Here is a 21,978-nt window from a genome sequence, read left to right as displayed (position 1 = left end):
AATGATATAGATAACTACGCTTCAGATGAAATATATGAACATAAATACCATGACCAATTTTATGTTATTTCATATGACAGTTTTCATAATGCATATATTTAAACATTGTCTCTTAAAATATATTTCTTGAAAACCAAATAAGGAACATTTAATGTCATTTAATATAAATTATTATTAATTGTCTTGTACTTTGCTCCTCTCTCTCTTTCTAAGGAACCCATTTTTATATCGATAGAGGTGGTAGAGGGGATGGAGGTGGTTGATGTATTTGCCATTGAAGCTAATGGGAGTCCTAGGCATAAATTTCTTATCCCTGCTTTATGCTTTTGGGATTCAAATAAGCTTACCCTATGGCATTGCACACCATGATATTCACTGAGAACCCCAGCAATCTTATCACAAATTCGCCAACTATGATCAATGACATGAAAATATCATATTTTCTTGAAATAACTTTGCCCCAGTGTCTGTTTTGAGAAGAGATTGGAAAACCATGCTGAAGCATGCTGTGCTGTGTGTGTTTTTCTTAGTACAAACGGAATTTATTAGCAGTTTGCTTGCTGGAGTAAAAGGCATTCCCAAGATTTATAGCTGAAACAATTGCAGTCGATGTTCAACCCTATTGTATTTATTGGAGGCTTTGTCGAGCTCATGGCATCCTTTGATTAACTGCCATCAGAGACATTTTTTTTTTTTTTTTGCAACAGGGACTATGTCCCAACTCAGTGTCATTGAGCTTCATGTAGATACTGCTGAACCTTGAGGGAGGGTGAAAACAAAAATACATTCACTTAACCATAGAGGTTTGAACAAGTTGGGCAAGTCCTGACTAATTGACTGACATTCGGGATTTATTGGGAAATCTTCTGACTCCAGCTCTACCTCAAGTCATGATAAATCGAGCCTTTTTCAGTAACAGAGAGAAATGGTCATCTTTGGCACAGATTGGGTTTCATGAGACAAGTGTAGGGGTTCAAGCATTTAAATTTGTTGCAATGAAGCAACAAATTCTTATTTTGTGAAAGAAGAATCAGGAACCAGGACATCTGATACCTAGTAGTTCTTTTCAATGGAATCAAAGGAGCAGAGATCCACTCTTGGGTGTTTATGATTCGAAGAAGAAAATAGTCCTTATATCTTTGGAAGAACAATTTCATTCTTTCTGTGACCTGGGAGAAGACTAATATTTAGGGATAAAGTAACCACTATTTTTTTTTTTTAAATTTAGAAACATAATCAGAGCTTAGCCTAAGTAACACTTCTATAAATTAAATTGACAAGATGCAAGTTGTTTTTTTTAATCATCTTACATATAAGGAAACTAAGGCTCAAAAAACATCAATGATTTGTTGATCTGGATCACATATTTATTAAGTGTCTGAAGCAGTGTTCCAACTGTCATCCACATGTGGAACCCAACTCTTTATCCACAAATAAAATTCAGTTCAGTTTGAATTCAATTTATTTATTCTTTTTATTTTAAGATAATTTATTATTTTATATTCCCTATTTATATATATATAAACCAATTTTAAAAATTCATCTTTAAAATTTTGATTTCCAAATTCTTTCCCTTCCTTACTCCCTGCTACTTTACATTGGGAGGGCAGTAATTCAATATAGCATATACATGTGTTGTCATTCAAAATATTTCCCTAATAGTTATGAAAAAATAAAGACAAAAACATCTTCAAGAAAAATAAATAGAGCAAAAATAGTATACTTCAATTTCAATTCTGACAACATAAATATTTATCTCTGTATGGATAACATTTTTCATCATAACTCCTTCAGAGTTTTCCTGGATCATTGCATTGAGAACAGCAAAATCACACAGAATTGATAATCTTATAATATTGTTGTTACTTTGCACACAGCATATTTCATTTTGCATGATTTCATGGATTTCTTTACAGATTTTTCTGAGACCATTCTGCTCATAATTTTTATATCACCATAATCACATCTTGCAGTTTGTTAAGCCATATCCCAGTCAATTTCCAATTTTTTGCCCCCAAAAAAGCATTGCTATAAATATTTTTGGTATATATATATAAGTCCTATTCCCCTTTATCTTTTTTTCTTTTGGAATGTAGACCTGATTTTGGTATTGTTAGGTCAAAGTGCATGAATGGTTTTATATCCCTTTGGGACTAGTTCCAAATGACTCCACAGAATAGTTGAATAAATTTACAACTCCACAACAATGCATTAATGTCTTATTTTCCCCCCATATCCTCTTCAACATTTGTCATTTTCCTTTTTTGTCTTATTAGTCAATCTAAAAGGTAGTACCTCAGAATTGAAGCAATTTTTCTCTAATCAATAGTGAATTAGAACATCTTATTAATTTGGCTATCAATATCTCTGATTGCTTCATTTGAAAACTTTATATCTTTGGATCATTTATCATTTGGAGAATGGCATTCCTCTTTCACTGTGGTACAACAGAATTTCCTGCCAACCTTCTACTAAGGTGTTTTGGACTGGAAAAATTGCTTCACTTCTTTTTATTGTTTCTGCTGTTCTATAATTTGTTTAGAGTCATTATTTTAAAGTATTTTGAGATATTTGGGGAAAAGTTGAGATGAGTTCCTTCACTCTATCATCTTGGGCAGGTAGGTGGTATAGTGGATAGAGCACAGGCCTTGGAGTCAGGAGGACAGGAGTTGGAATTCAGTCTCAGACATTTACTAACTGTGTGATCTTGGGCAAGTCACTTAACCCTGATTGCCTCACATCCAGGACCATCTCCAGTTATCCTCATACATATCTGACCCCTGGAAGCAAATGACTCTGGAGGAGAAAGTGAGACTGGTATCTTAGCACAGGACCCCCTCACTCAAATCCATGTACTTGTTATGGCATCACCTCTGATGTCATAGTCTTCATTGAGAATTAAGGACAAAACCATTAAAAAAATGTGCCAAACATTTAATGAAGTTTTCACAGTATAGCAAAAATGAAGTGATCCTCATTCTTAAGTTGTTTCATAGGTTACTAGGGGTGGGGGTGGGTAGGGAAGGGAAACAACATATAAACAGATAAATAAATCTAAGGTATAAATAAAATATACACAAAGTAATTTGGAGATGATGTTGAAATCAGTAACCAAAAGGATGTAGGAAAGGTCTCATGACAGTTAACATCTGAGTTAAGTCAAGAAGTATCTAAAAGGCCTAAGCAGTATAGCTGAGGAAGAAGGACATTCAAGGCATGAGGAAACTTCAAGCAAAATAAAACCAGGAGATAGAATTCTATTTATTTGGAACAAGTTGACCATTCTGACTGGTATAGAGACTACACGAGTTTGTAAATTCTGTAATTCATCTCAACTACTCTCTGAAATTATATTTCAGATCTTGAATTGCCAAAAAGGATCGTCCATGTGACATTCTAATGCTTGTCCTTCATTTTCTTTTTCATTTCTTTTTTTTTTTTTTTAGTTTTTGCAAGGCAGTGGGGTTAAGTGGCTTGTCCAAGGCCACAAAGCTAGGTAATTATTAAGTGTCTGAGGCCAAATTTGAACTCAGGTACTCTTGACTATAGCACCAGTGCTATATCCACTGAGCCACCTAGCTGCTCCCTTGTACTTCATTTTCAAAGAAGACCACAACATTGGGGAGGTGATGCCATGACAAGCATGTGAATTGGACTTGAGTGAGGAGATATGGTGCTAAGTCACCAGTGTCACTTTTTCCTCCAGAGTCATCTGGGTCCAGTGATCAGATATGGATCAGGATGACTAGATATGGCTCTGGATGCAAGGCTCTCAAGGTTAAGTGACTTGCCCAAAACCACCCAGCTAGTAATATCAGAGACTGGATTTGAACTCCCATTTTCCTGATTCCAAGGTTCTATTCTAGAGTCAATCAGCAGCTACTGAAATTTCTTTGCCATTAGAGATATGTGTGATGTTGTCAGATCCAAGTTTTAGGAGTGTTAATTTGTACCTTTTTTTTTTTTTTGGTTGTGTGCCACATTACCTCTCATTTATGTTTAAATATGATATTAAGTCCATAGTTTGCTTTTTTCTCTCCATTTCTTGCTCTTAAGCATATGGAGAAAGAAGTAGCTCCCTTAGTCACACCTCTTCTAAACCCATATTCTCCATTTTGCATTCCTCTGCCTCTGACTCTTTTTTAATTCCCCTTTCAGTCTCATGATATGTTTTTGTCTCTATCTTTGTCTCTCAATATGTCTACACCCACATACACATCTATATATCTGCACCCTCAAGCAACAACTGTCTTCAAAGGACAAAGAAACGAACTAAGAACCTCTCACCACTTTCTTATGTACTAAAAAGTTCAAATTGATCCTTCTTTTTTCCCTTTGTTCACACTTTAAGTTAATTTTATGCTTATTTAAAAAATGGGGCCAGGATAATGATGTATTATTTATCCTGGATGCTTAACTGTGATTGTTGACCAAAATATATGACATGAAGTAGGCAAAGTTTATTTCTTCTGGTGAATCATAGAAATATATCCCATTATAAATGCATGAAAGCAAATTATTAGTTTCATTGGAATTAATTGGAAACACTAGCTAACCTCAAGAATTAAGACATTCTTTGTTGAAGTCTGTTCATATGTATAAAAGTAGATTAAGAGAAAATCTTAATTGAAATAACTATTTCAGTTTTCTATTTGGTTTTTCTTAAATCTTGAAATCTACCCCCCTCGCAAACAGCAAATATTTATCTAGTATTTAAATATATATGGATTACCTTATTATGCTATGACCTTATAATTGTTTTGTGGATATTATTAGTCCTATTTTAGAAATATATCAGTTGATAAGCATTTATTAAGCACTAACTGTGTGCCAAGCACTATGATAACTATTTGGATAGTAAAGACAAAAATCTATCTTCCCTGCCATTAAAGAGCTAATGGGTTATAAAATTCTATTGAACTGATAAAAGGAAAGGAAAGTTAAGATTGGCACAAAAACATGCCTGCAGTGACAATATTATTCAGAAAAAGGACTTAAAATTTAGTTCCCACTGACTGAAATTCTAGCAGTTTTCACTATACCTTATGACCTCTTAAATAATGAGCAGCTATCAACTCATAGTAAATAGAGCTTGGGTATATTAGATAATATATCATATTACAATAAAAATTAAATTATAAGTCTAGAGATTTCCTAATTTTTTGGTTCCATGGTATTCTAGGGTAAGTAGTGTGCTCTATAATAGAACATGCTAGATTAGACAGTCAGAGAGTTGGATAGCTCTGGATCAACCATAAACTTACTGTGTGATTTAGACCAAACTGTTTCCTTTTTCTGGGCCTCATTTTCCATCTTTGTAAAATAAGTGATCCAGTAAGATCATTTTGAGCTTAGCTATTCTGGCTGCTAGAGGCTACTGAAATCTTGATTAAATAAATTGAGTCAAGGTTAATTTATACAATAGAATTTTCTATGATGAATATAGTTAGAAGGTGTTGGAACATATAATCCAATGTATCTTTTTCAGAGAAAGATGGAATTTTCTTCTTTAGTCTACCTCATCAATCCAATAAATAGTTATTAATTGTTCAGAATCATGGCAGGTTGGATGAAGAATACAAAAATATACAATCCATACTTAACCATTAAGATTTTACCACCTCATTGGGGAAAGAAGAGGCAGACATGTGGAATAGATAATAAAATAATCTGTTATCTAATTCAGTAATCAAATGACTTCTTTAGGAACTTTGAAAAAGGTGAGCTTATTGCTGTTGAGAACTAACACTGTGGACGAGTTGGTAGAAAGATAACCCATGACTGGTGTTTCAAATAATGGATATGTTTTGTTCTGATTAATTGAAATATTGAAGTATTGATATCTATATATCACATGAAAAATTAATGAAAGATTGATCTTAAAGAAAAGAAGAGCTCAGTTCAAATCTTACCTCTGATCCATTCTTGCTATGCAACCATTGGCAAGTCCCTCAATTATTTAGTATCCTGGGCAAATACCTAAAACAACATGAGTGGTCACAGTTGAGAAAATATTCACATTGGAAATTTTGGACACTTATGGAAATCACAGATTTGGGAATTGTATGGGTTGGGGGAGAATTACAGAATCATGTTTATCAAGAAAAGAAAAGAGAAGAGATGGCTAGGTGGCATAATGGATAAAGCACTGGCCCTGAATTCAGGAGTACCTGGGTTCAAATCCGGTCTCAGACAGTTAATAATTACTTAGCTGTGTGGCCTTGGGCAAGTCACTTAACCCTGTTTGCCTTGCAAAGAAAAACCTAAAAAAAAAGAAAAGAGAAAAGACATGAAAAGAAAAGAAAAGAAAATGGGCTGCTGTCAGTTTATATCATAGTTATCTTATTTTTATGAGAAGAAAAGATATGCGATTTTAGGGGTTTCATTTTAAGTGATACATGAGAATGCCAAGTCAAACAAAAGATTTGCCCTTTCTCTTGCAAGTGATTTTGAATGGACTATCATTAAAGATTAACCACTAATTGCTTCTTTTTTCAAATGCCAAAGTGAGTATAATGAACTTAAATATTCTATCTTAGAACATTGAGTATGAAGGTAATATATGTTTTCAATAGAAGTTTGGTAAGTTAATTTCCTAATAAGTATTTCTCTGATGAACGTATCTGTGAAACCTTGACAAAAATGGTAGAAAAATTAATGCTCAAAGACAAAATATCTAGTAATATGCCCTCCTTGAGGGAAAGGAATATGTATCTTTGACATTATGTCTTCAGTTTCTAGTACCAAATCTAGCATATAGTAAGACCTTAAGGAATGTTTACTGAAAAGTTCTTTGTAAGAAAAGCTATAATCAATATTTCATATTTTAAGAAATAATATATATTGATCTATATGGAATAGGGTAATTAAAAGTAGACCTACAATGAAGTGAATGAATTCTTATACTTTTTTGGGACTTCTTAATTTTTCATTAATTTTACTGAATCAGCTTTAGAATATGAAATAGAACTAGAATTTTTATTTCACTGGTATGAAGAAGTGCTGAGTGAGAAAATTATCCTTACCAATATATGTCGAGAAGTTATTATGGACTTAGAGTGCTTCCCTAAGCAAGAGGAGGTTAAATGCCTTACCCAGACTCACTCACCCAGTCTGTGTCAGAAGACTCATTTTAGTCCAGGTCTTTCTTCCTTCAAAGTTTGTACTCTATCAATTTCCATAAGCAACTTTTCATAAGAATATAAATTATGCATATTTTTGTTTTCAATATTTTATAAATAGTAAAAGTATGCAAACTCATCATTTAAGGGATGAATTTTGTCTGATCTGGTACCAACTGAACACTAAGAAATACAAATTTAGAACCAGGCTCAATCAAACATCTTCATAATAGTTGAAGCTTAATTGATCAGATTTGAGCACCTCTAACTCAACATGTTTTGTAGATTTTATATAATCTTTGGGTGTCTTTTCCACACCATTCCATTTGGCTAAGAACTAGTGTTTATTAAGTGCTTAATATATGTTAGGAATTCTTGCAAGCATTAAGAATACACAGTTAAAAGCAATAACTCCCTCCATTCAGGAAATTTTTTTTTATTTGAAAGGGGAAGACATGATGTAGAGGTACTCCCATTCATAGAAGAAATAAGGGAACCCTAGAGTGGAAAACATTAGCAATTGGGAGAATGAGCAAAGGAGTCCTACAGAAGGTGGTATTTAATTTGAATCTCAAAGAAGGAAGTTTTAAGAGATAAGGTGAATGAGAGTTATGGAAGGACCAATACAATACAGCATAGAGATGGGAGATGCAGTTTCATAATTGGAACAGCAAAAGTCTATAATAGTTGAAGAATTGAGTGTGTGGGGAAAAAAGTGTGTGGTAGAAAGGTACCAAATTGTGAAGAAATTTAAATGCCATGTAAAGAAATTTGTGTTGAGCCTAGAGGAAAAGGGGAATCTATTAAGGTTAGATCTAAGAGCATTGGCCCTGGAGGTAGGAGGACCTGAATTCAAATGTGACCTAAGATGCTTAATAATTGCCTAGCTGTGTGACTTTGGGAAAGTAAATTAACCCCATTGTCTGAAATAAATTAAAAAAAATTAAACACACACACACACACACACACACACACAAACAGACAGACACTTTGTAAGGATAGAATAGTAGAGATTTGTCAGAAAGAATAACTAAAAATCTATTATAAAAGTATATTACAAAGGTGGTGAATCTTTGCGGAATGGACAGATGAATGGAGAGAATATATCTTAGACCATCTACATGTTCTAGCAACAATTGCTTCTTCAGTTGCAAAGTGTATATTATCTATTTGAGCTAAATTGGCATATCATAGATACTACTACTTAGAGGAGATGCATTAAGGAATTATGAAAATAATGGATATATGTGTTTAAGAATTTTGACTTGAGAAAGATTCTGAAATTTTGAGATCTACATAGAATGGAATTACATTTAATTAAAAACAAACAAACAAACAAATAGGTGAGTTAGGTGGCGCAGTGTATAAAGCACCAGCCATAGAGTCAGGAGATCCTGAGTTCAAATCCAGACTCTGGCATTTAATAATTACCTAGCTGTGTGACCTTGAGCAAGTTACTTAATCCCATTGTCTTGCAAAAACCAAAAACCAAACAAACAAAAACAATTTCACAAGAGGTGTCCAAATTCCCAATGTCACTTGATTGTTTTATTTCCATAGGCACTTAATGAATATTAGTGATTGAAAGAAAGATATCCTACTAGTGGAGTATCAGAAATGATCCTATAGTTTTCTTATGAGCATTGATTCCAAATGGAAGAATAAAAATGACTGAGCATTCTATGTTGAGGAAGGAGCAGTTGTAATTCCAAAAAGTAAAGATATTTTAAATTGATTATGCCTTTAGAGTTATTGAACCCAATTCCTGAAGTATGCTTTTGGTACTTAAGTACATACAGGGACTGAATATCCTTAACTTCTGAAGGGCAACTGTGAAACACAGTAGATAGAGTATTGATTCTGAAATCAAGAAGCTCAGATTTTAAATCCAACCTCAGACACCTCCACTTACACTATTTCCACCATTTTTTTTAGGTTTTTTGCAAGGCAAATGGGGTTAAGTGGCTTGCCCAAGGTCACACAGCTAGGTAATTATTGTCTGAGACTGGATTTGAACCCAGGTACTCCTGACTCCAAGACCCGTGCTTTATCCACTATGCCACCTAGCCACCCCTATTTGCACCATTTTCAATGTCTATAAAATAAATAATGGCTTCTACCTAATAGCATCTATCATAAGAACATTTGTGAGTCCTTTATTGAAAGTAACTAGTTATGTGGAATTCTAACACTGAAAGGTGACTTAGAGAGAATGTTGTGTTCCCTCTCATTTTTCTTTTGAAGATTTGCCGCAGGTGAAAGATTAAGCAACTAAAATTTATTAATCTAGGACCAGAAGAAATCTGAGTCCATTTGATCAATCCACTTATTTAATCAATGAAAAATAAAGGATTCAGGATGCTAAAATGATCAAAGTGACAGACAGAAGATAGCAAGCACAATTTTTGAATCCAGGTTCTTTGAGTCTGTAGTCATTGGTACCATGATAGCTTTTCTAACATTATATTTACTCATTTATTCAACTAGAGTTTATTAAACACCTACACTGTGGTAGGTGCAGGGAATACAAAAATTAATAGTTCTTGTCTTTAAAAAAAAAACACTGCTAGGCTGGACTTCTGGCCAATATGGCAGAGAGAAGATAGTCACTGTGATAGGTGCTCTCACTTTCCCCTCAGAAATGACATGAAAGAAATCTCTTAACAGAAATTCAATCAACAAAACCCAGAAAGAGAAAGTAGGAGAAGAACACTTACCAAGGAGGTATGTCTCGGTGGACCTTGGGTGAATGGGGAGAAGAGAGCAGAGGATCAGAGAGCAGAGGATTGCAGCTGGGGGAAGTCAAAGTTCCAACCTTAGACACAGAGACTTCAGTGAGTGGTGGGTGTGAGATCCAATATTAGCTTTCTATGACACCAATATGGTGGTGATACCTAAACCAGAAAGAGTTAAAACAGAAAATTATAGACCTACCTCCCTGATATATATATATATATATATATATATATATATATATATATATATGTCGATGCAAAAATCTTAAATTAAATCTTAGCAAAATGATTATAAGTTATCACTAGTATAATACATTATGATCAAGTAGGATTTATACCAGGAATGCAGGCTTGGTTCAATATTAAGAAAACTGTTAGTATAATTAATTGTGTCAATAACATACCTGTCAGAAATCATATGATCATATCAATAGATGCTGAAAAAGCTTTTGACAAATTACAGCATCTATTGCTAATAAAAACAATAGAGACTATAGGAATAAATGGACTGTTTCTTAGAATAATAAGCAATATCTACCTGAAACCATCAACAAACATTATATGCATTGGGAATAGGCTTGAGACAATCCCAGTAAAATCAGGGGTGAAACGAGGATGCCTATTATCACCACAACTTTTTAATATCATATTACAATTGTTAGTTTTAGGAATAAGAGAAGAAAAAGAAATTGAAGAAATAAGAATAGGGAAGGAGGAGACAAAACGCTCACTCTTTGACGACATGATGGTATAACTAGAGAATGCCAAAAATTCATTTAAGAATTATTAGAAATAATTAGCAACAAAGTAGCAGGATGTAAAATAAACCTTCATAGATCCTCAACATTTCTATATATGAATAGCAAGATACAGCAGAAGACCTAGAAAAAGAAATCCCATTCAAAGTAACCTTAGACAAAGTAAAATACCTGGGAGTCTACCTGCCAAGGCAGACTCAAAAACTTTTTGAAAACAATTACAAAACTCTTATCATGCAAATAAAATCAGATTTAAATACCTGGGCATACATCAACTGTTCATCAATAGGTCAAGCTAATATAATAAAAATTACAATTCTAATAACACTAAACTACTTGTTCAGCATCCTAACAATCAAAATTCCAAAAAATTACTTTAATGAGTTAGAAAAAATTGTAAGTAAATTCATATGGAGAAATAAAAAGTCAAGAATTTCCAGGGATTCAATGGAAATAAAGTACAAAAGAAGACAACTTAGCCTTATCAGATAACAAATTATATTATAAAGCATCAGTCATCAAAACTGTCTGGTATTGACTAAGAAACAGAGTTGTGGATCAGTGGAATAGACTAGGTGAAATAGCAGGAAATAATTACAGCAATCTACTTTATGATAAACCCAAAGAGTCTATCTATTAGGATAAAAACTCTCTCTTGTATCAATACTGTTGGGAATATTGGAAGTTAGAATGGAAGAAACAGACTATACCAACACCTCACACCCTATACCAAGATACTATCCAAATGGATATAGGATTTAGACATAAAAAACAATATTATAAGCAAAATAGAAATCAAGGAGTAGTTTACTTGTCAGACCTAAGGAAAGGGAAACAGTTCATATGCCCATCTCTGCTGCATAAAAATTTATAAGGAAGAAATAAAGAACATCATTTAGAACAAACTAGATAATTTTGACTACATTAAATTAAAAAGCTTATGCACAGACAAAACCACTGTAACCAAGATCAAAAGAAATGTAGTAAATTGGGAAACAATTTTTGCAACTAGTATTTCTGACAATGGACTCATTTTAAAATATATAGAAAATTGTATCAAATTTTCAAAAAAAACCAAGCCATTCCCCAATTAACAAATGGTCAAAGGTTATTCAAAGGCAATTTACAGCTGAGGAAATCAAAGCAATACATAGTCATATGAAAACTTGCTCTAAATCATTACTTATTAGAGAAATGCAAATTAAAGCATCTTTGAGATACCACAATGTAAAGACTAACAGAATGCCTTCTGTGGGGGTGGAGGGAGGGAAGCAAGAATGGGGGAAAATTGTAAAACTCAAAATAAATATGATCTTCGTTAAAAAAAAAAACCCTTTTACTCTCAATTGAGTAACAGTTATATGCACAAATGAGAAAGGGAATAGATTTATGAGTTCTCTAGAAAAAAGGAATTAACAGAGGGATAAACTACTTTTACCAAGTATTCTGACACCATCTCTGAAGCACATAATTTTAAAGAATTTCCTGGTACAATGAGAGGTGGAGTGACTTATATAACTTAATGTCCAAGTGGTAGAGTTGGTTCTCCGACTCTCAAACCTGACTTTCTATTCAGCACATCATGGTGTGACTCTACATAAGTAAATCAAAAGAATACATAAATTGGAGTTTTTTAAAAAAATCAAGACAAGTCATATGGTCTCAGAAGTAAATGCCAAATCAAATATTTAATTCCAAATTAAATTTTCAGCAAAATATTTTTCTATGTCTTACGTTATTTTAGCTTTAAAGAAGACATAAAGAAAACTTTCCCACCCAACTGCAATGATTCATCACACATATAAAGAAAACTTGGATTTTTAAAGAATTTGCCAGCATAGTTTTCTGTTTCATGCAAGCTAGAAATAAATAATTTTTGTTATGATTATCACTATAATTGCTATATATACATATCTGCTATATAGCTATCATAATGATAACTACTTTATTAGTTCTACAATTCCCTAGCATTTAAATAATGTTTTTAGTTTTGAAAAGTTTTGTTTATGTTGTCTATGTACCATTTTATATCTATATAGTCTCATCATCAATAGGTTAAGAATTAGTCAATGAATTGTTTGTCCATGAAAAATTGAATAAAAATTATATTTATCCATGTATATACACATAGACACACATATATGTACATAAACATAAATAGATTATATATGTGTGTATGTATGTATGTATGTATATATGTATGTATGTTTCCCTCAGTCTGCTTAATCCTCTTCTCCTTTCTCAAGTGTGTAAAGTGGAAATAGCAATGGGGGGAGGAAAGGGTGATAAGAATGAATCTCACTATTTTAGATCATGAACTTAATTTCTATTGCCAGTGATGTGAAATAATTTGTAAGAATAAGTGACTGAAGAATTTAAATCATAAAAATGTTTATGAAAAATAAAAGCAGAAACAATAAGGATGCTATAATATTAAAAGAAGACCCACAGGCAAATAAAGAAATTGGCAAAATTGACTTCACAATCTACACAAAAGAAAAAAAAAACCAAGAAATTCTTGATCTTGTCATCTTGCAGTGTTTTTGATTATGATAAATTAAAAAGACCACCTTGAAGATAATTGCAGCTTATGTGCCCATCTCTGCTGCATAAAAATTTATGAAAGAGCTAACAAAAGTTTCTCCAAATAATCAACAAATATTGTGATACCTGGTGACTTTAATGCAAAGATGGATACATAAATGATGAAAAAATACATTGGAAATGATGCTTTGATGTTAAGAGTCTAGAAATATATACATTACCAAGGAACCTAACATTTTATCTATTCTGCTTTTAAGAAAAGAATGAAAATATATTAAACAAAGCACGAAACAAAGTGAACAAAATGGCAAAAAGACCAAAAATGACTATATCTTAAAATACAGAAAAATTAATGTTTGCTCATAGTTCAAGTCATTTCTGAATCAGTCCGGAAATATTCTTTGTTATTTATTATCTGGTGACTATTTTTTCAAGTGGAAAGGCATAAATCTGAGGAAAATATGTACTTAGAATATAAATGAATTTGGTAGGATATGAACAGTATTACCTCCTAAAACAATGAAGATTAAATGAAAGAAACGATGAGTTTTCAGAAAGTTTAGAGTGATATCAAAATGATGAAATTAATCAATTATCTAGAAATGTATGAATAAATTTTAAGTGCTTACCATGTACAAAGCACAGCACATAAATAGAAAAGTAACAAAGTTACTGTTTTTAAAGAGTTCACATTCTAATAGGGAGACAACATATAAAGTATTAGTTACAAGGGTAAATCAGTAAACTAAGTGTTAATGCCTCTTTAATATTATTTTCAGTGATAAATATAAGATTCTGATGTTTCACTGCTTGAAGGTGAGCAGAAATTTTAATGGAAATAACTTCTATTCAAAAAATTGTATATTGTAAATTATAGTTTGACATTAAGAAAACAAAGGTGAGAAAGATATACAATGTTCAGAAGCCTCATACTTCATGTGTCCTGCCTTTAAGAGAGTGCGAAGGAATCACAAAGGCAAGTAATGGAAAAGGCAAAAAAAAGTGTCATTTATTTCTTTTCATGTCTCTTCTTCAGCACCTAAGTTTGTAGCACCTGTAGGAACAGTTACTATTTTGTAAACCACAGCATTCTTTTCCTAAAATGATGACTGTGGGCAACAGTCAGGAAACAATGTATTCCCAACTTACTTGAGTCTAGAGCCCATGGCTACCTCCTTTAGGTTTAGGGAAAATGATTGTCAAGGTGGTTGTGGTTTGACTTGACAGACTGTTTTCTATTTCTCCCTCAAGGTGCTTTGCTTTTTCAGCTAAGGCTGTTTGGCATTTGGTAGGATTTCTTGACTATTTCTCTACTAGAGTTATATTGCTGGATGATGATTCCAAGGGCTGAACTGCAAGAAAAAGGGGTGATTTAGGAACTGCTGCCTAGGGTACCTATGCTCATATGCATCATGTTGGTCAACTTTTGGTACTTCTGTGATGAGAAAGGTAGGTACTCTCTCCACATTGATCCCCCCCCCTCAATAATGGCTACGGGGACTGGGCTGGAGTCAAGTTTGATGGTTTGCCTGGTTCTTTGGCTCAGAATCATGTGCTATCTTCATCAAGGTCTAAAGGGAATTAATGTCCAAGGAAGTCATAGTTTGACATCCTTAGAACATGCTGTCTTCAATCTTTCCTCGGGGTGTTTTGCAAATTTAGATGGAATATTTAAATAATGTTATTGAGAGGACAACTAATAGACAAAGATAAAGAAACATATTTACTGCAATTCCTAAAATGGTTTATTTTCATCATTGATTAAAAGAGCAGAATCATAATGGAAATATCTTTTTCAGTCCTAGATGTGTTTTATGGGTGAGTGAAGTTAGAACTACAGAAGATTAAATCAGTAAGAATAACTGGAATATATATTATAGTAAAAGTAATTTATTATTGACATTTAATTTTTTAAAATGATGAAAATTATTTCAATATATTTGAAAGTGATAAAAATGCAAAGGTAGTCAGAAAATAATGTGTATTGTACTGCTCCTCAAAATGCCAAAAATTAAAGTGACTATAACTAAATACATATATTCTAATCTTTGAGTTGCTGTAAATTCCTTATGAGAATAAAACACATTTAAATGCATTCCCCTATTGCTGACAGGTTTTCATATAGTATATTCTAAAGCAACCACATCATAGTTATATAATTGATTGAAAAGTGGAGAGATAATGAGATCTTGCTGTATTTATTGAGGGAAGTGTATAGAAATACATAAAGATTTCGTTCCCACAAAATCTCTCAAAAATATATATGTTAAGATCATTTAAAATTTCTTGACAGAAGCCATCACAAAGTTCATTCAGTGATCTTCAGACTGACACCTTCAAGTAAATCATTGTAAAAAGAGTCATGTGTTTGCCATAATTTTTCACCAGTGTCATGGAAAGCATACTTCACAAGTGAATTATAATGGAAGAGGGAATCCTTATAAATAGTGACATCCTTTTCACAGGTGATACTGTGTTGCTTGAATGGAGGCTGAATTGCTCTAATACTTTTTTAACTGAGAACAAAATAGAATGAGGCGACCTCTAATTCTCAGGTGAAAGCACTTACATCCCCAGGAACTGCTTCTACCTTATTAGAAAGGAAACAGAGCAAGAAATGAAATAACTCTGTGGGATGTTATCATATGTATCCCAAATCTTTGCTTTCAAACAAATGGCAGTGGGGTCATTATTTTTTACTTGGCTCCTGGAATTTCTTTACTTCTTTATTTTTTTTAAATTCCACTTACATATTATACCAATCTTAAATTCAAAGTCAGTATTGTTGACTCAGACTTTGTTCTGTACAGACTGAAGACCTTTCACAATGATTCAGTCTTCTTTTTTATTTTCTTTTTCTCCTTCTTATTTTTTTTAATATTTAATATTTATTTATTCTTATTTTGTACAATTTTTTATACATTAATAAAATACTCTGGTTTAAGAGTAAACAAAATACCCCCTAAAAATATAGACTCACTTGAGCAATAAAGTAAAGGGGACAGAAAAAATTAAAATAAAAAAAAATAGTAATAATTGTAGGTATGGCCAGGTGGTGCAGTGGACGGAGCACCAGCCCTGGAGTCATGAGCATGCAAGCCCACAGCAGGCCCCTTACACCCAACAGTCACCCAACCGTGTGACATGCAAGCCACCTGAACCCTACCTGAACCACAAAAACGAAATAAAATAAAATAAAATAGTAATAATAGTAGGGGTGGCTAGATGGCAGACAGAGCATTGGCCCTTGAGCCAGAAGCACCTGGGTCCAAATCAAGCCTCAGACTCCCAAGGATCACCCTGCTATGCTGCCCCAGGTGGGCCACCCAGCCCCATTTGCCCTTCACCCCCCAAAAAATAATAATAAAAAATGTGCTTGAGTCTTTGTTCCAACACCAACAACTCTTTCACAAGTGGGTAACATTCTTTATGATAAGTCCATGGAAAAAGTTACTTCCATATTTTTCCACTGTTGCCATTGCTGATCACAACTCCCTCCTTTCGTATTTCTCCACTACCATGCACTATATTTTTCTCTCTCCTTTCACTCTGACTCTGCTGTAGCATAGCTGAGTGATGCAGCAGACAGATCCCTGGCCCTGGAGCCAAGAGGCCCTGAGACCCCATACCAACCCTTAAACCCAGCATCCACCTGACCCTATGATCCTGGACAGGCCATCCAATCCCAGCCCCTTGCAAGAAGTAAAAAAGAAAATGTGTTATATCTGGCCACTCTCCCCCACCATGGTCTAGCCTCTTCTCTATCACTCACATCACCCCCCTTCCCCCACCCCCCTTCCCCCACCCCCCCTTCTTACTCCAGATGCCTATACCCCATTGAGTATGTCTACTGTTTCCTCTCCTAGCCACCTCTGATGAGAGCAAAGATTCCCTCATTCCCCCTTGCCTTCCCCCCTTCCATATCATTGCAGTAGCTCATTGTAATAAAGAAAAATTTTATATGAAATATTTTGGCCTATTCCCCCTCTCCTTTTTCTTTCTTGCATTACATTTCCCTTTTTTCTATTGACTCCATTTTTACACTAGAGTTTATCTTCAAATTCAGCTTTCTGCTGGGCTTCAACTATAAAAGCTCCCTCTACCTGCTCTATTGACTGAGAAGGTTCATATGAGTATTATTAGTGTCATTTTTCTATGCAGGGAATACATGCAGTTCATCATCATTAAGTCCCTCATATTCCCCCCCACTCCTCCAATCTCTATGCTTCACCTGAGTCCTGTATCTGAAGATCAAACCTTCTGTTCAGCTCTGGCCATTCCAGCAGGAACATTTGAAATTCCCCTGGTTCATTGAAAGTCCATCTTTTTGCCTGGAAGAGGACATTCAGTCTTGCTGGGTAGTTCATTCTTGGCTGCATTCTAAGCTATTTTTCCTTCTGGTATATTGTATTCCAAGACCTACGAGCTTCCAATGTAGTTGCTGCAAAGTCCTGTGTGATCCTGACTGCATCTCCACGATATTTGAAGTGTGTCTTTCTGGCTGCTTGTAATATTTTCTCTTTGACTTGGGAGTTCTGGAACTTAGCTATATTATTCCTGGGGGTTGGTTTTTTGGGATCTCTTTCTCGGGGAGATCGGTGGGTTCTCTCCATTTCTATTTTGCCCTCTGCTTCTAGAATAACAGGGCAATTTTCCTGTAGTCATTCTTTGAAAATGATGTCAAGGCTCTTTTCCTGATCATGACTTTCAGGTATTACAATAATTTTTAAATTATCTTTCCTAAGTCTGTTTTCCATATCAGTTATTTTTTCAATGAGATATTTCACATTTTCTTCTAATTTTTCATTTTTTTTGGTTTTGAAGTATTGATTCCTGATTTCTGGTAAATTCATCAATCTCCCTGAATTCTATTTTTTTGTCTGAAGGATTTGTTCTCCTCAGAGAATTTTCTTATCTCTTTTTCCATCTGGCCAATTTTGCTTTTTAAAGCATTCTTCTCCTCAATAACTTTTTGAACTGTTTTATCCATTTGACCTAAGCTGGTTTTTAGCATGCTATTTTCTTCAGCAATTTTTTGGATTCCCTTGACTAAGCTGCTGACTTCATTTTCATGTTTTTCCTGTATCTCTCTCCTTTCTTTTCCAAGTTTTTCTTCTAACTCCATCATTTGATTTTCAAAGTCTTTTTTGAGCTCTGTCATAGCCTGAGTCCAATTTCTATTTTTATTGGAGTTTTTAGATGCAGGAGCTTGTGCTTCCTCATCTTCAGACTGAGTATATTGATCCTTCTTGGGATCATAGATAATGTATTTCTTAATGGTGTTCCTCTTTTTTCTCTGCTTGCTCATTTTCCCAGCCTAAGCCTGTTTTGGGGGTGCTTCCTGAGCTGTGGGACACTCCCACAAGAGTCTCAGTGTGTGAGACTCTGTCCTCCCTCCTGGTTTGTAAATGACCATATGCACCACCACACCATGGGGCTGAGGTGGGGGTGCCCTGCTGTTCTACGGGGGGGCTTGGACTGCGATGAGGATCTAAATGTGGTCAGAGCCCCAGAATCCTGTTCCAGGGGCAGAGGACAGAGCTTCACTCCTCTCCCTAGGTTCAATGGGCTCATGCCCTGGGGGCTCCTGCTTATCTGCTCCACCTGCTTCTGTTTCCTGGATCTGGAATGCAGTGGCCACACTGCTTGCTGTGTGCCCTGAGGCAGAGGTCCCCCGCTGTTCCCCCAATTTGTGCTAGTGCTCACCAGGGCAAGGTCAGGAATCTCCTGTGCTGCTGAAAGCTGCGGCTCCCAGTGCCCTGGGACTGCCTCCGGGAGGTTGAAGTTCTTTTGCTCTGGAGGGCCTCCCCTCCAACCCTGGGGAGCAGAGCCTTTCTGCTCTTTTCCAGGTCACCTTGAGTAAGAGAACTGCCTCACTGGGTCCCTCTGTGGGTTCTGTCTCACGAAAGTTTAGTTAGAGTCCTTAGTTTATCAGAGTTTTATCAGAGAGCGCCTAAGACTGGATCCTTTCTTGTCGCCATCTTGGCTCCGCCCCTCCCCCCAGTCTTCTTTTTTTAAACTACTGTTGAAGGTAAATGACATTTTCAACTTCAAACCAGAACTTCATTTTTTTTTTCTTTTCATTTATTTTTCTTTTGGTACTTCAGTCAATGTGTATCCCAGTGAATTGGGAGTACAAAAGATACTGGTCTAACTGATGACTGTATACTTTTTTTAGTATCATTTTAGAGATTTTTTTCCAACTAAACATTGTGACCTTAGGCCAATTTTTAATCTGTTTTCCCTTTCCATAAAATGATCTTCAGTGCAATAATGTTACTTACCTTGAAGATTGTAATTTTTTATATAAAGATTTTTTAAAAAGTTGTTTATTTAAGGCAATGGGGCTAAGTAACTTGCCCAAATTCACACAGCTAGGCAATTGGTATATATCGGAGGTCGAATTTGAACTCAGGTCCTCCTGTACCATTTAGCTGCCCCAAAGATTGTAGTGTCTTAAATGTTAGCAATTATTATTTCTGTAAGTACTATTATTATCTGTACAAAGATTAATTCACTTTGAGAGAAAAAAGAAGCAAAGATGGAAAGATGGAAGACAAGATTTTTTTTTTAAATAACTAAATTATGAAAGAGCAATAGCAAGGTAGTGTGAGAGAGACAGAGACAGACTCAGAGAGACAGAGAGGGGTCAGAGAACAGAGTCAGAGAGGGAGGGGTGAGGGAAGGGAGTCTAATGCAGGCAATGAAGGGTTGGTCTTGGAATCTGGAATATTTGAACTGAACTCATGTTTCTGATAGATACTACATATGTGAGCATAGGGAAATAAGTCATTTAACCATTCGGTGTCCTTAGGAAGCTTTCTAAAATTGTTATTGATAAATTTTTAACTAAATCAATGAAGGGAGTTTCTGCATGAGGGATTCCACAAACCAATTAAATTATAGGTCTATTTTCCCATAGTACTTTCCTAAGGAGGAAAACAAGATAATGCTAAGTTAATTACGAGTTGGTCATATAAAGGTAGGTTTTAAAATATGGAGATCTGAGCAAATTTTGCTGTACTATTTTCTTGAAGAGTAACACCAACATCAGGAGTGTCACCAGCAACTCAGAGTTTCTAGACAACAGAAATAATCACTTTTTACACTTACTCTGAGCTATCAAAAATCAAACAATGAGCAAAGGTAGCTTGGGTTGGGATATATTATTAGCCAATCATTGAGAAACAAAGTGATTATAACGATAAAGTCAAGTAGCTTTATTTGAATCCTGAAAGTCAAAGTTTGGCTTAGTCAAAGTTTGGCTTACCAGAGCTCCATTTTAAGATATCATAAATTAAAACAACATGAATCAAAAGAGTTAATGCCATAGGTGTTTTTTGGGGGGGTAGAGGGAGGGCAAAGATAAAATAAACTATGACTGTGGCCCTACAGTCCTGTCTCCTGTGTCTTACCAGAGACAACCCTTTGTCTGAAATCATATCTACTTCATCTGTATATAAAGATGGTATATCAGATTCTCCTTGGCTAGAGAAACCTCCTTCTATTCTGTTGTATCTTACAACAAATAAATGCCTCCTTTGTCCAGGAGATTGCACAGAGAAATATCAAATTACCTTGTGTTTATCTTTCCTGTATTATATAGTGCTTTTAATCCAAAGCAAACAACCACTGCTTTGGAATATACATATAGATCTAAAATATATATAGTTAGATACTTCTATATATAAATTTGTTTACCTACTAGCCATTGTCAGCATTCAAATGGTTATTTTTGTTTTGGCAAGGCAATTGGAGTTAAATGACTTGCCCAAGGTCACACAGTTAGACAATCACTAAGTATCTGAGGCCTGATCTGAACTCAGGTCTCCTGACTCCAGGGCCAGCGCTCTAACCACTGCACCACCCAGCTGCCCCTTAACATACAAATTACTTTTCAGAATTCTTTAAAACCATTAAAACATCTTAGGTAGCTTTAAATTTCCACCGTGCATTATTAATTTCATTATAACAGAACAGCAATAAAAGTAACAGAGAAACACACAAATTACTAGATTTTTTAAGCAATCCTTCCATTATTACATGATTCATGAACCCACAGATCTATCCCAGAAAGGGTCATACTTTTTCATATTTTCCTTATTGCCCTTCAAAGCAATCATATTAATACCAGGCTTTAACAATATAGTATTTAAATAACATATTCAAAGTAGATAGCTAAATATTGCAAATATAATCTCCTTGCGGTTACAAAAGAATCACATAATGGATAAAAACACCTTACTCATCAATAAGTTACCTGACAATAAGGCCCACCATTGCAATTTGTTCAGAGCCCCCATCAGCTGTCTGCAGTAAGAGAGAAGTCCACATTCTTGACTTCTTTAAAATTAAACATACATTGTTAATATACATTAAACATTAAGATTCTTATTTAAACATCTCATTTCCCTTAGAACAAGAGCAGAATGAATACCCCATGTTCTTTACACTTTTGTCTCTTTAACCAAATTCTCAGAATCCTATCTCATACATGAAACATTTAAAAAACCCAATGTAATTACAACTCAACTAACTTCCCAACAGTTAAGTTTGATAAAAAATTTAGATTACCTTATACAGAAAATCCAGCACTCACAGTCCAAAAGCTCAATCCAAAATAAAATACAATTGTTAGCATTATTCAACATTAAAACCAATGAGAGTTGCTTTTTTCCAAAAGAAATCAGTAAACGTCCCTTATAACCTAGGTATTTCTTTTCTTCGTTAACCCAGTAACACTTTTCTTAACCCAAAGGTGTTACAATAGAGTTTTAAAATCCCAAACTCCTTGCAAAAGTTACAATAGTGTTAAAACAG

This window comes from Macrotis lagotis, chromosome 3, assembly GCF_037893015.1.
Source record: "Macrotis lagotis isolate mMagLag1 chromosome 3, bilby.v1.9.chrom.fasta, whole genome shotgun sequence".
Taxonomy (NCBI): Eukaryota; Metazoa; Chordata; class Mammalia; order Peramelemorphia; family Peramelidae; genus Macrotis; species Macrotis lagotis.
This window is presented reverse-complemented; position numbering follows the sequence as displayed.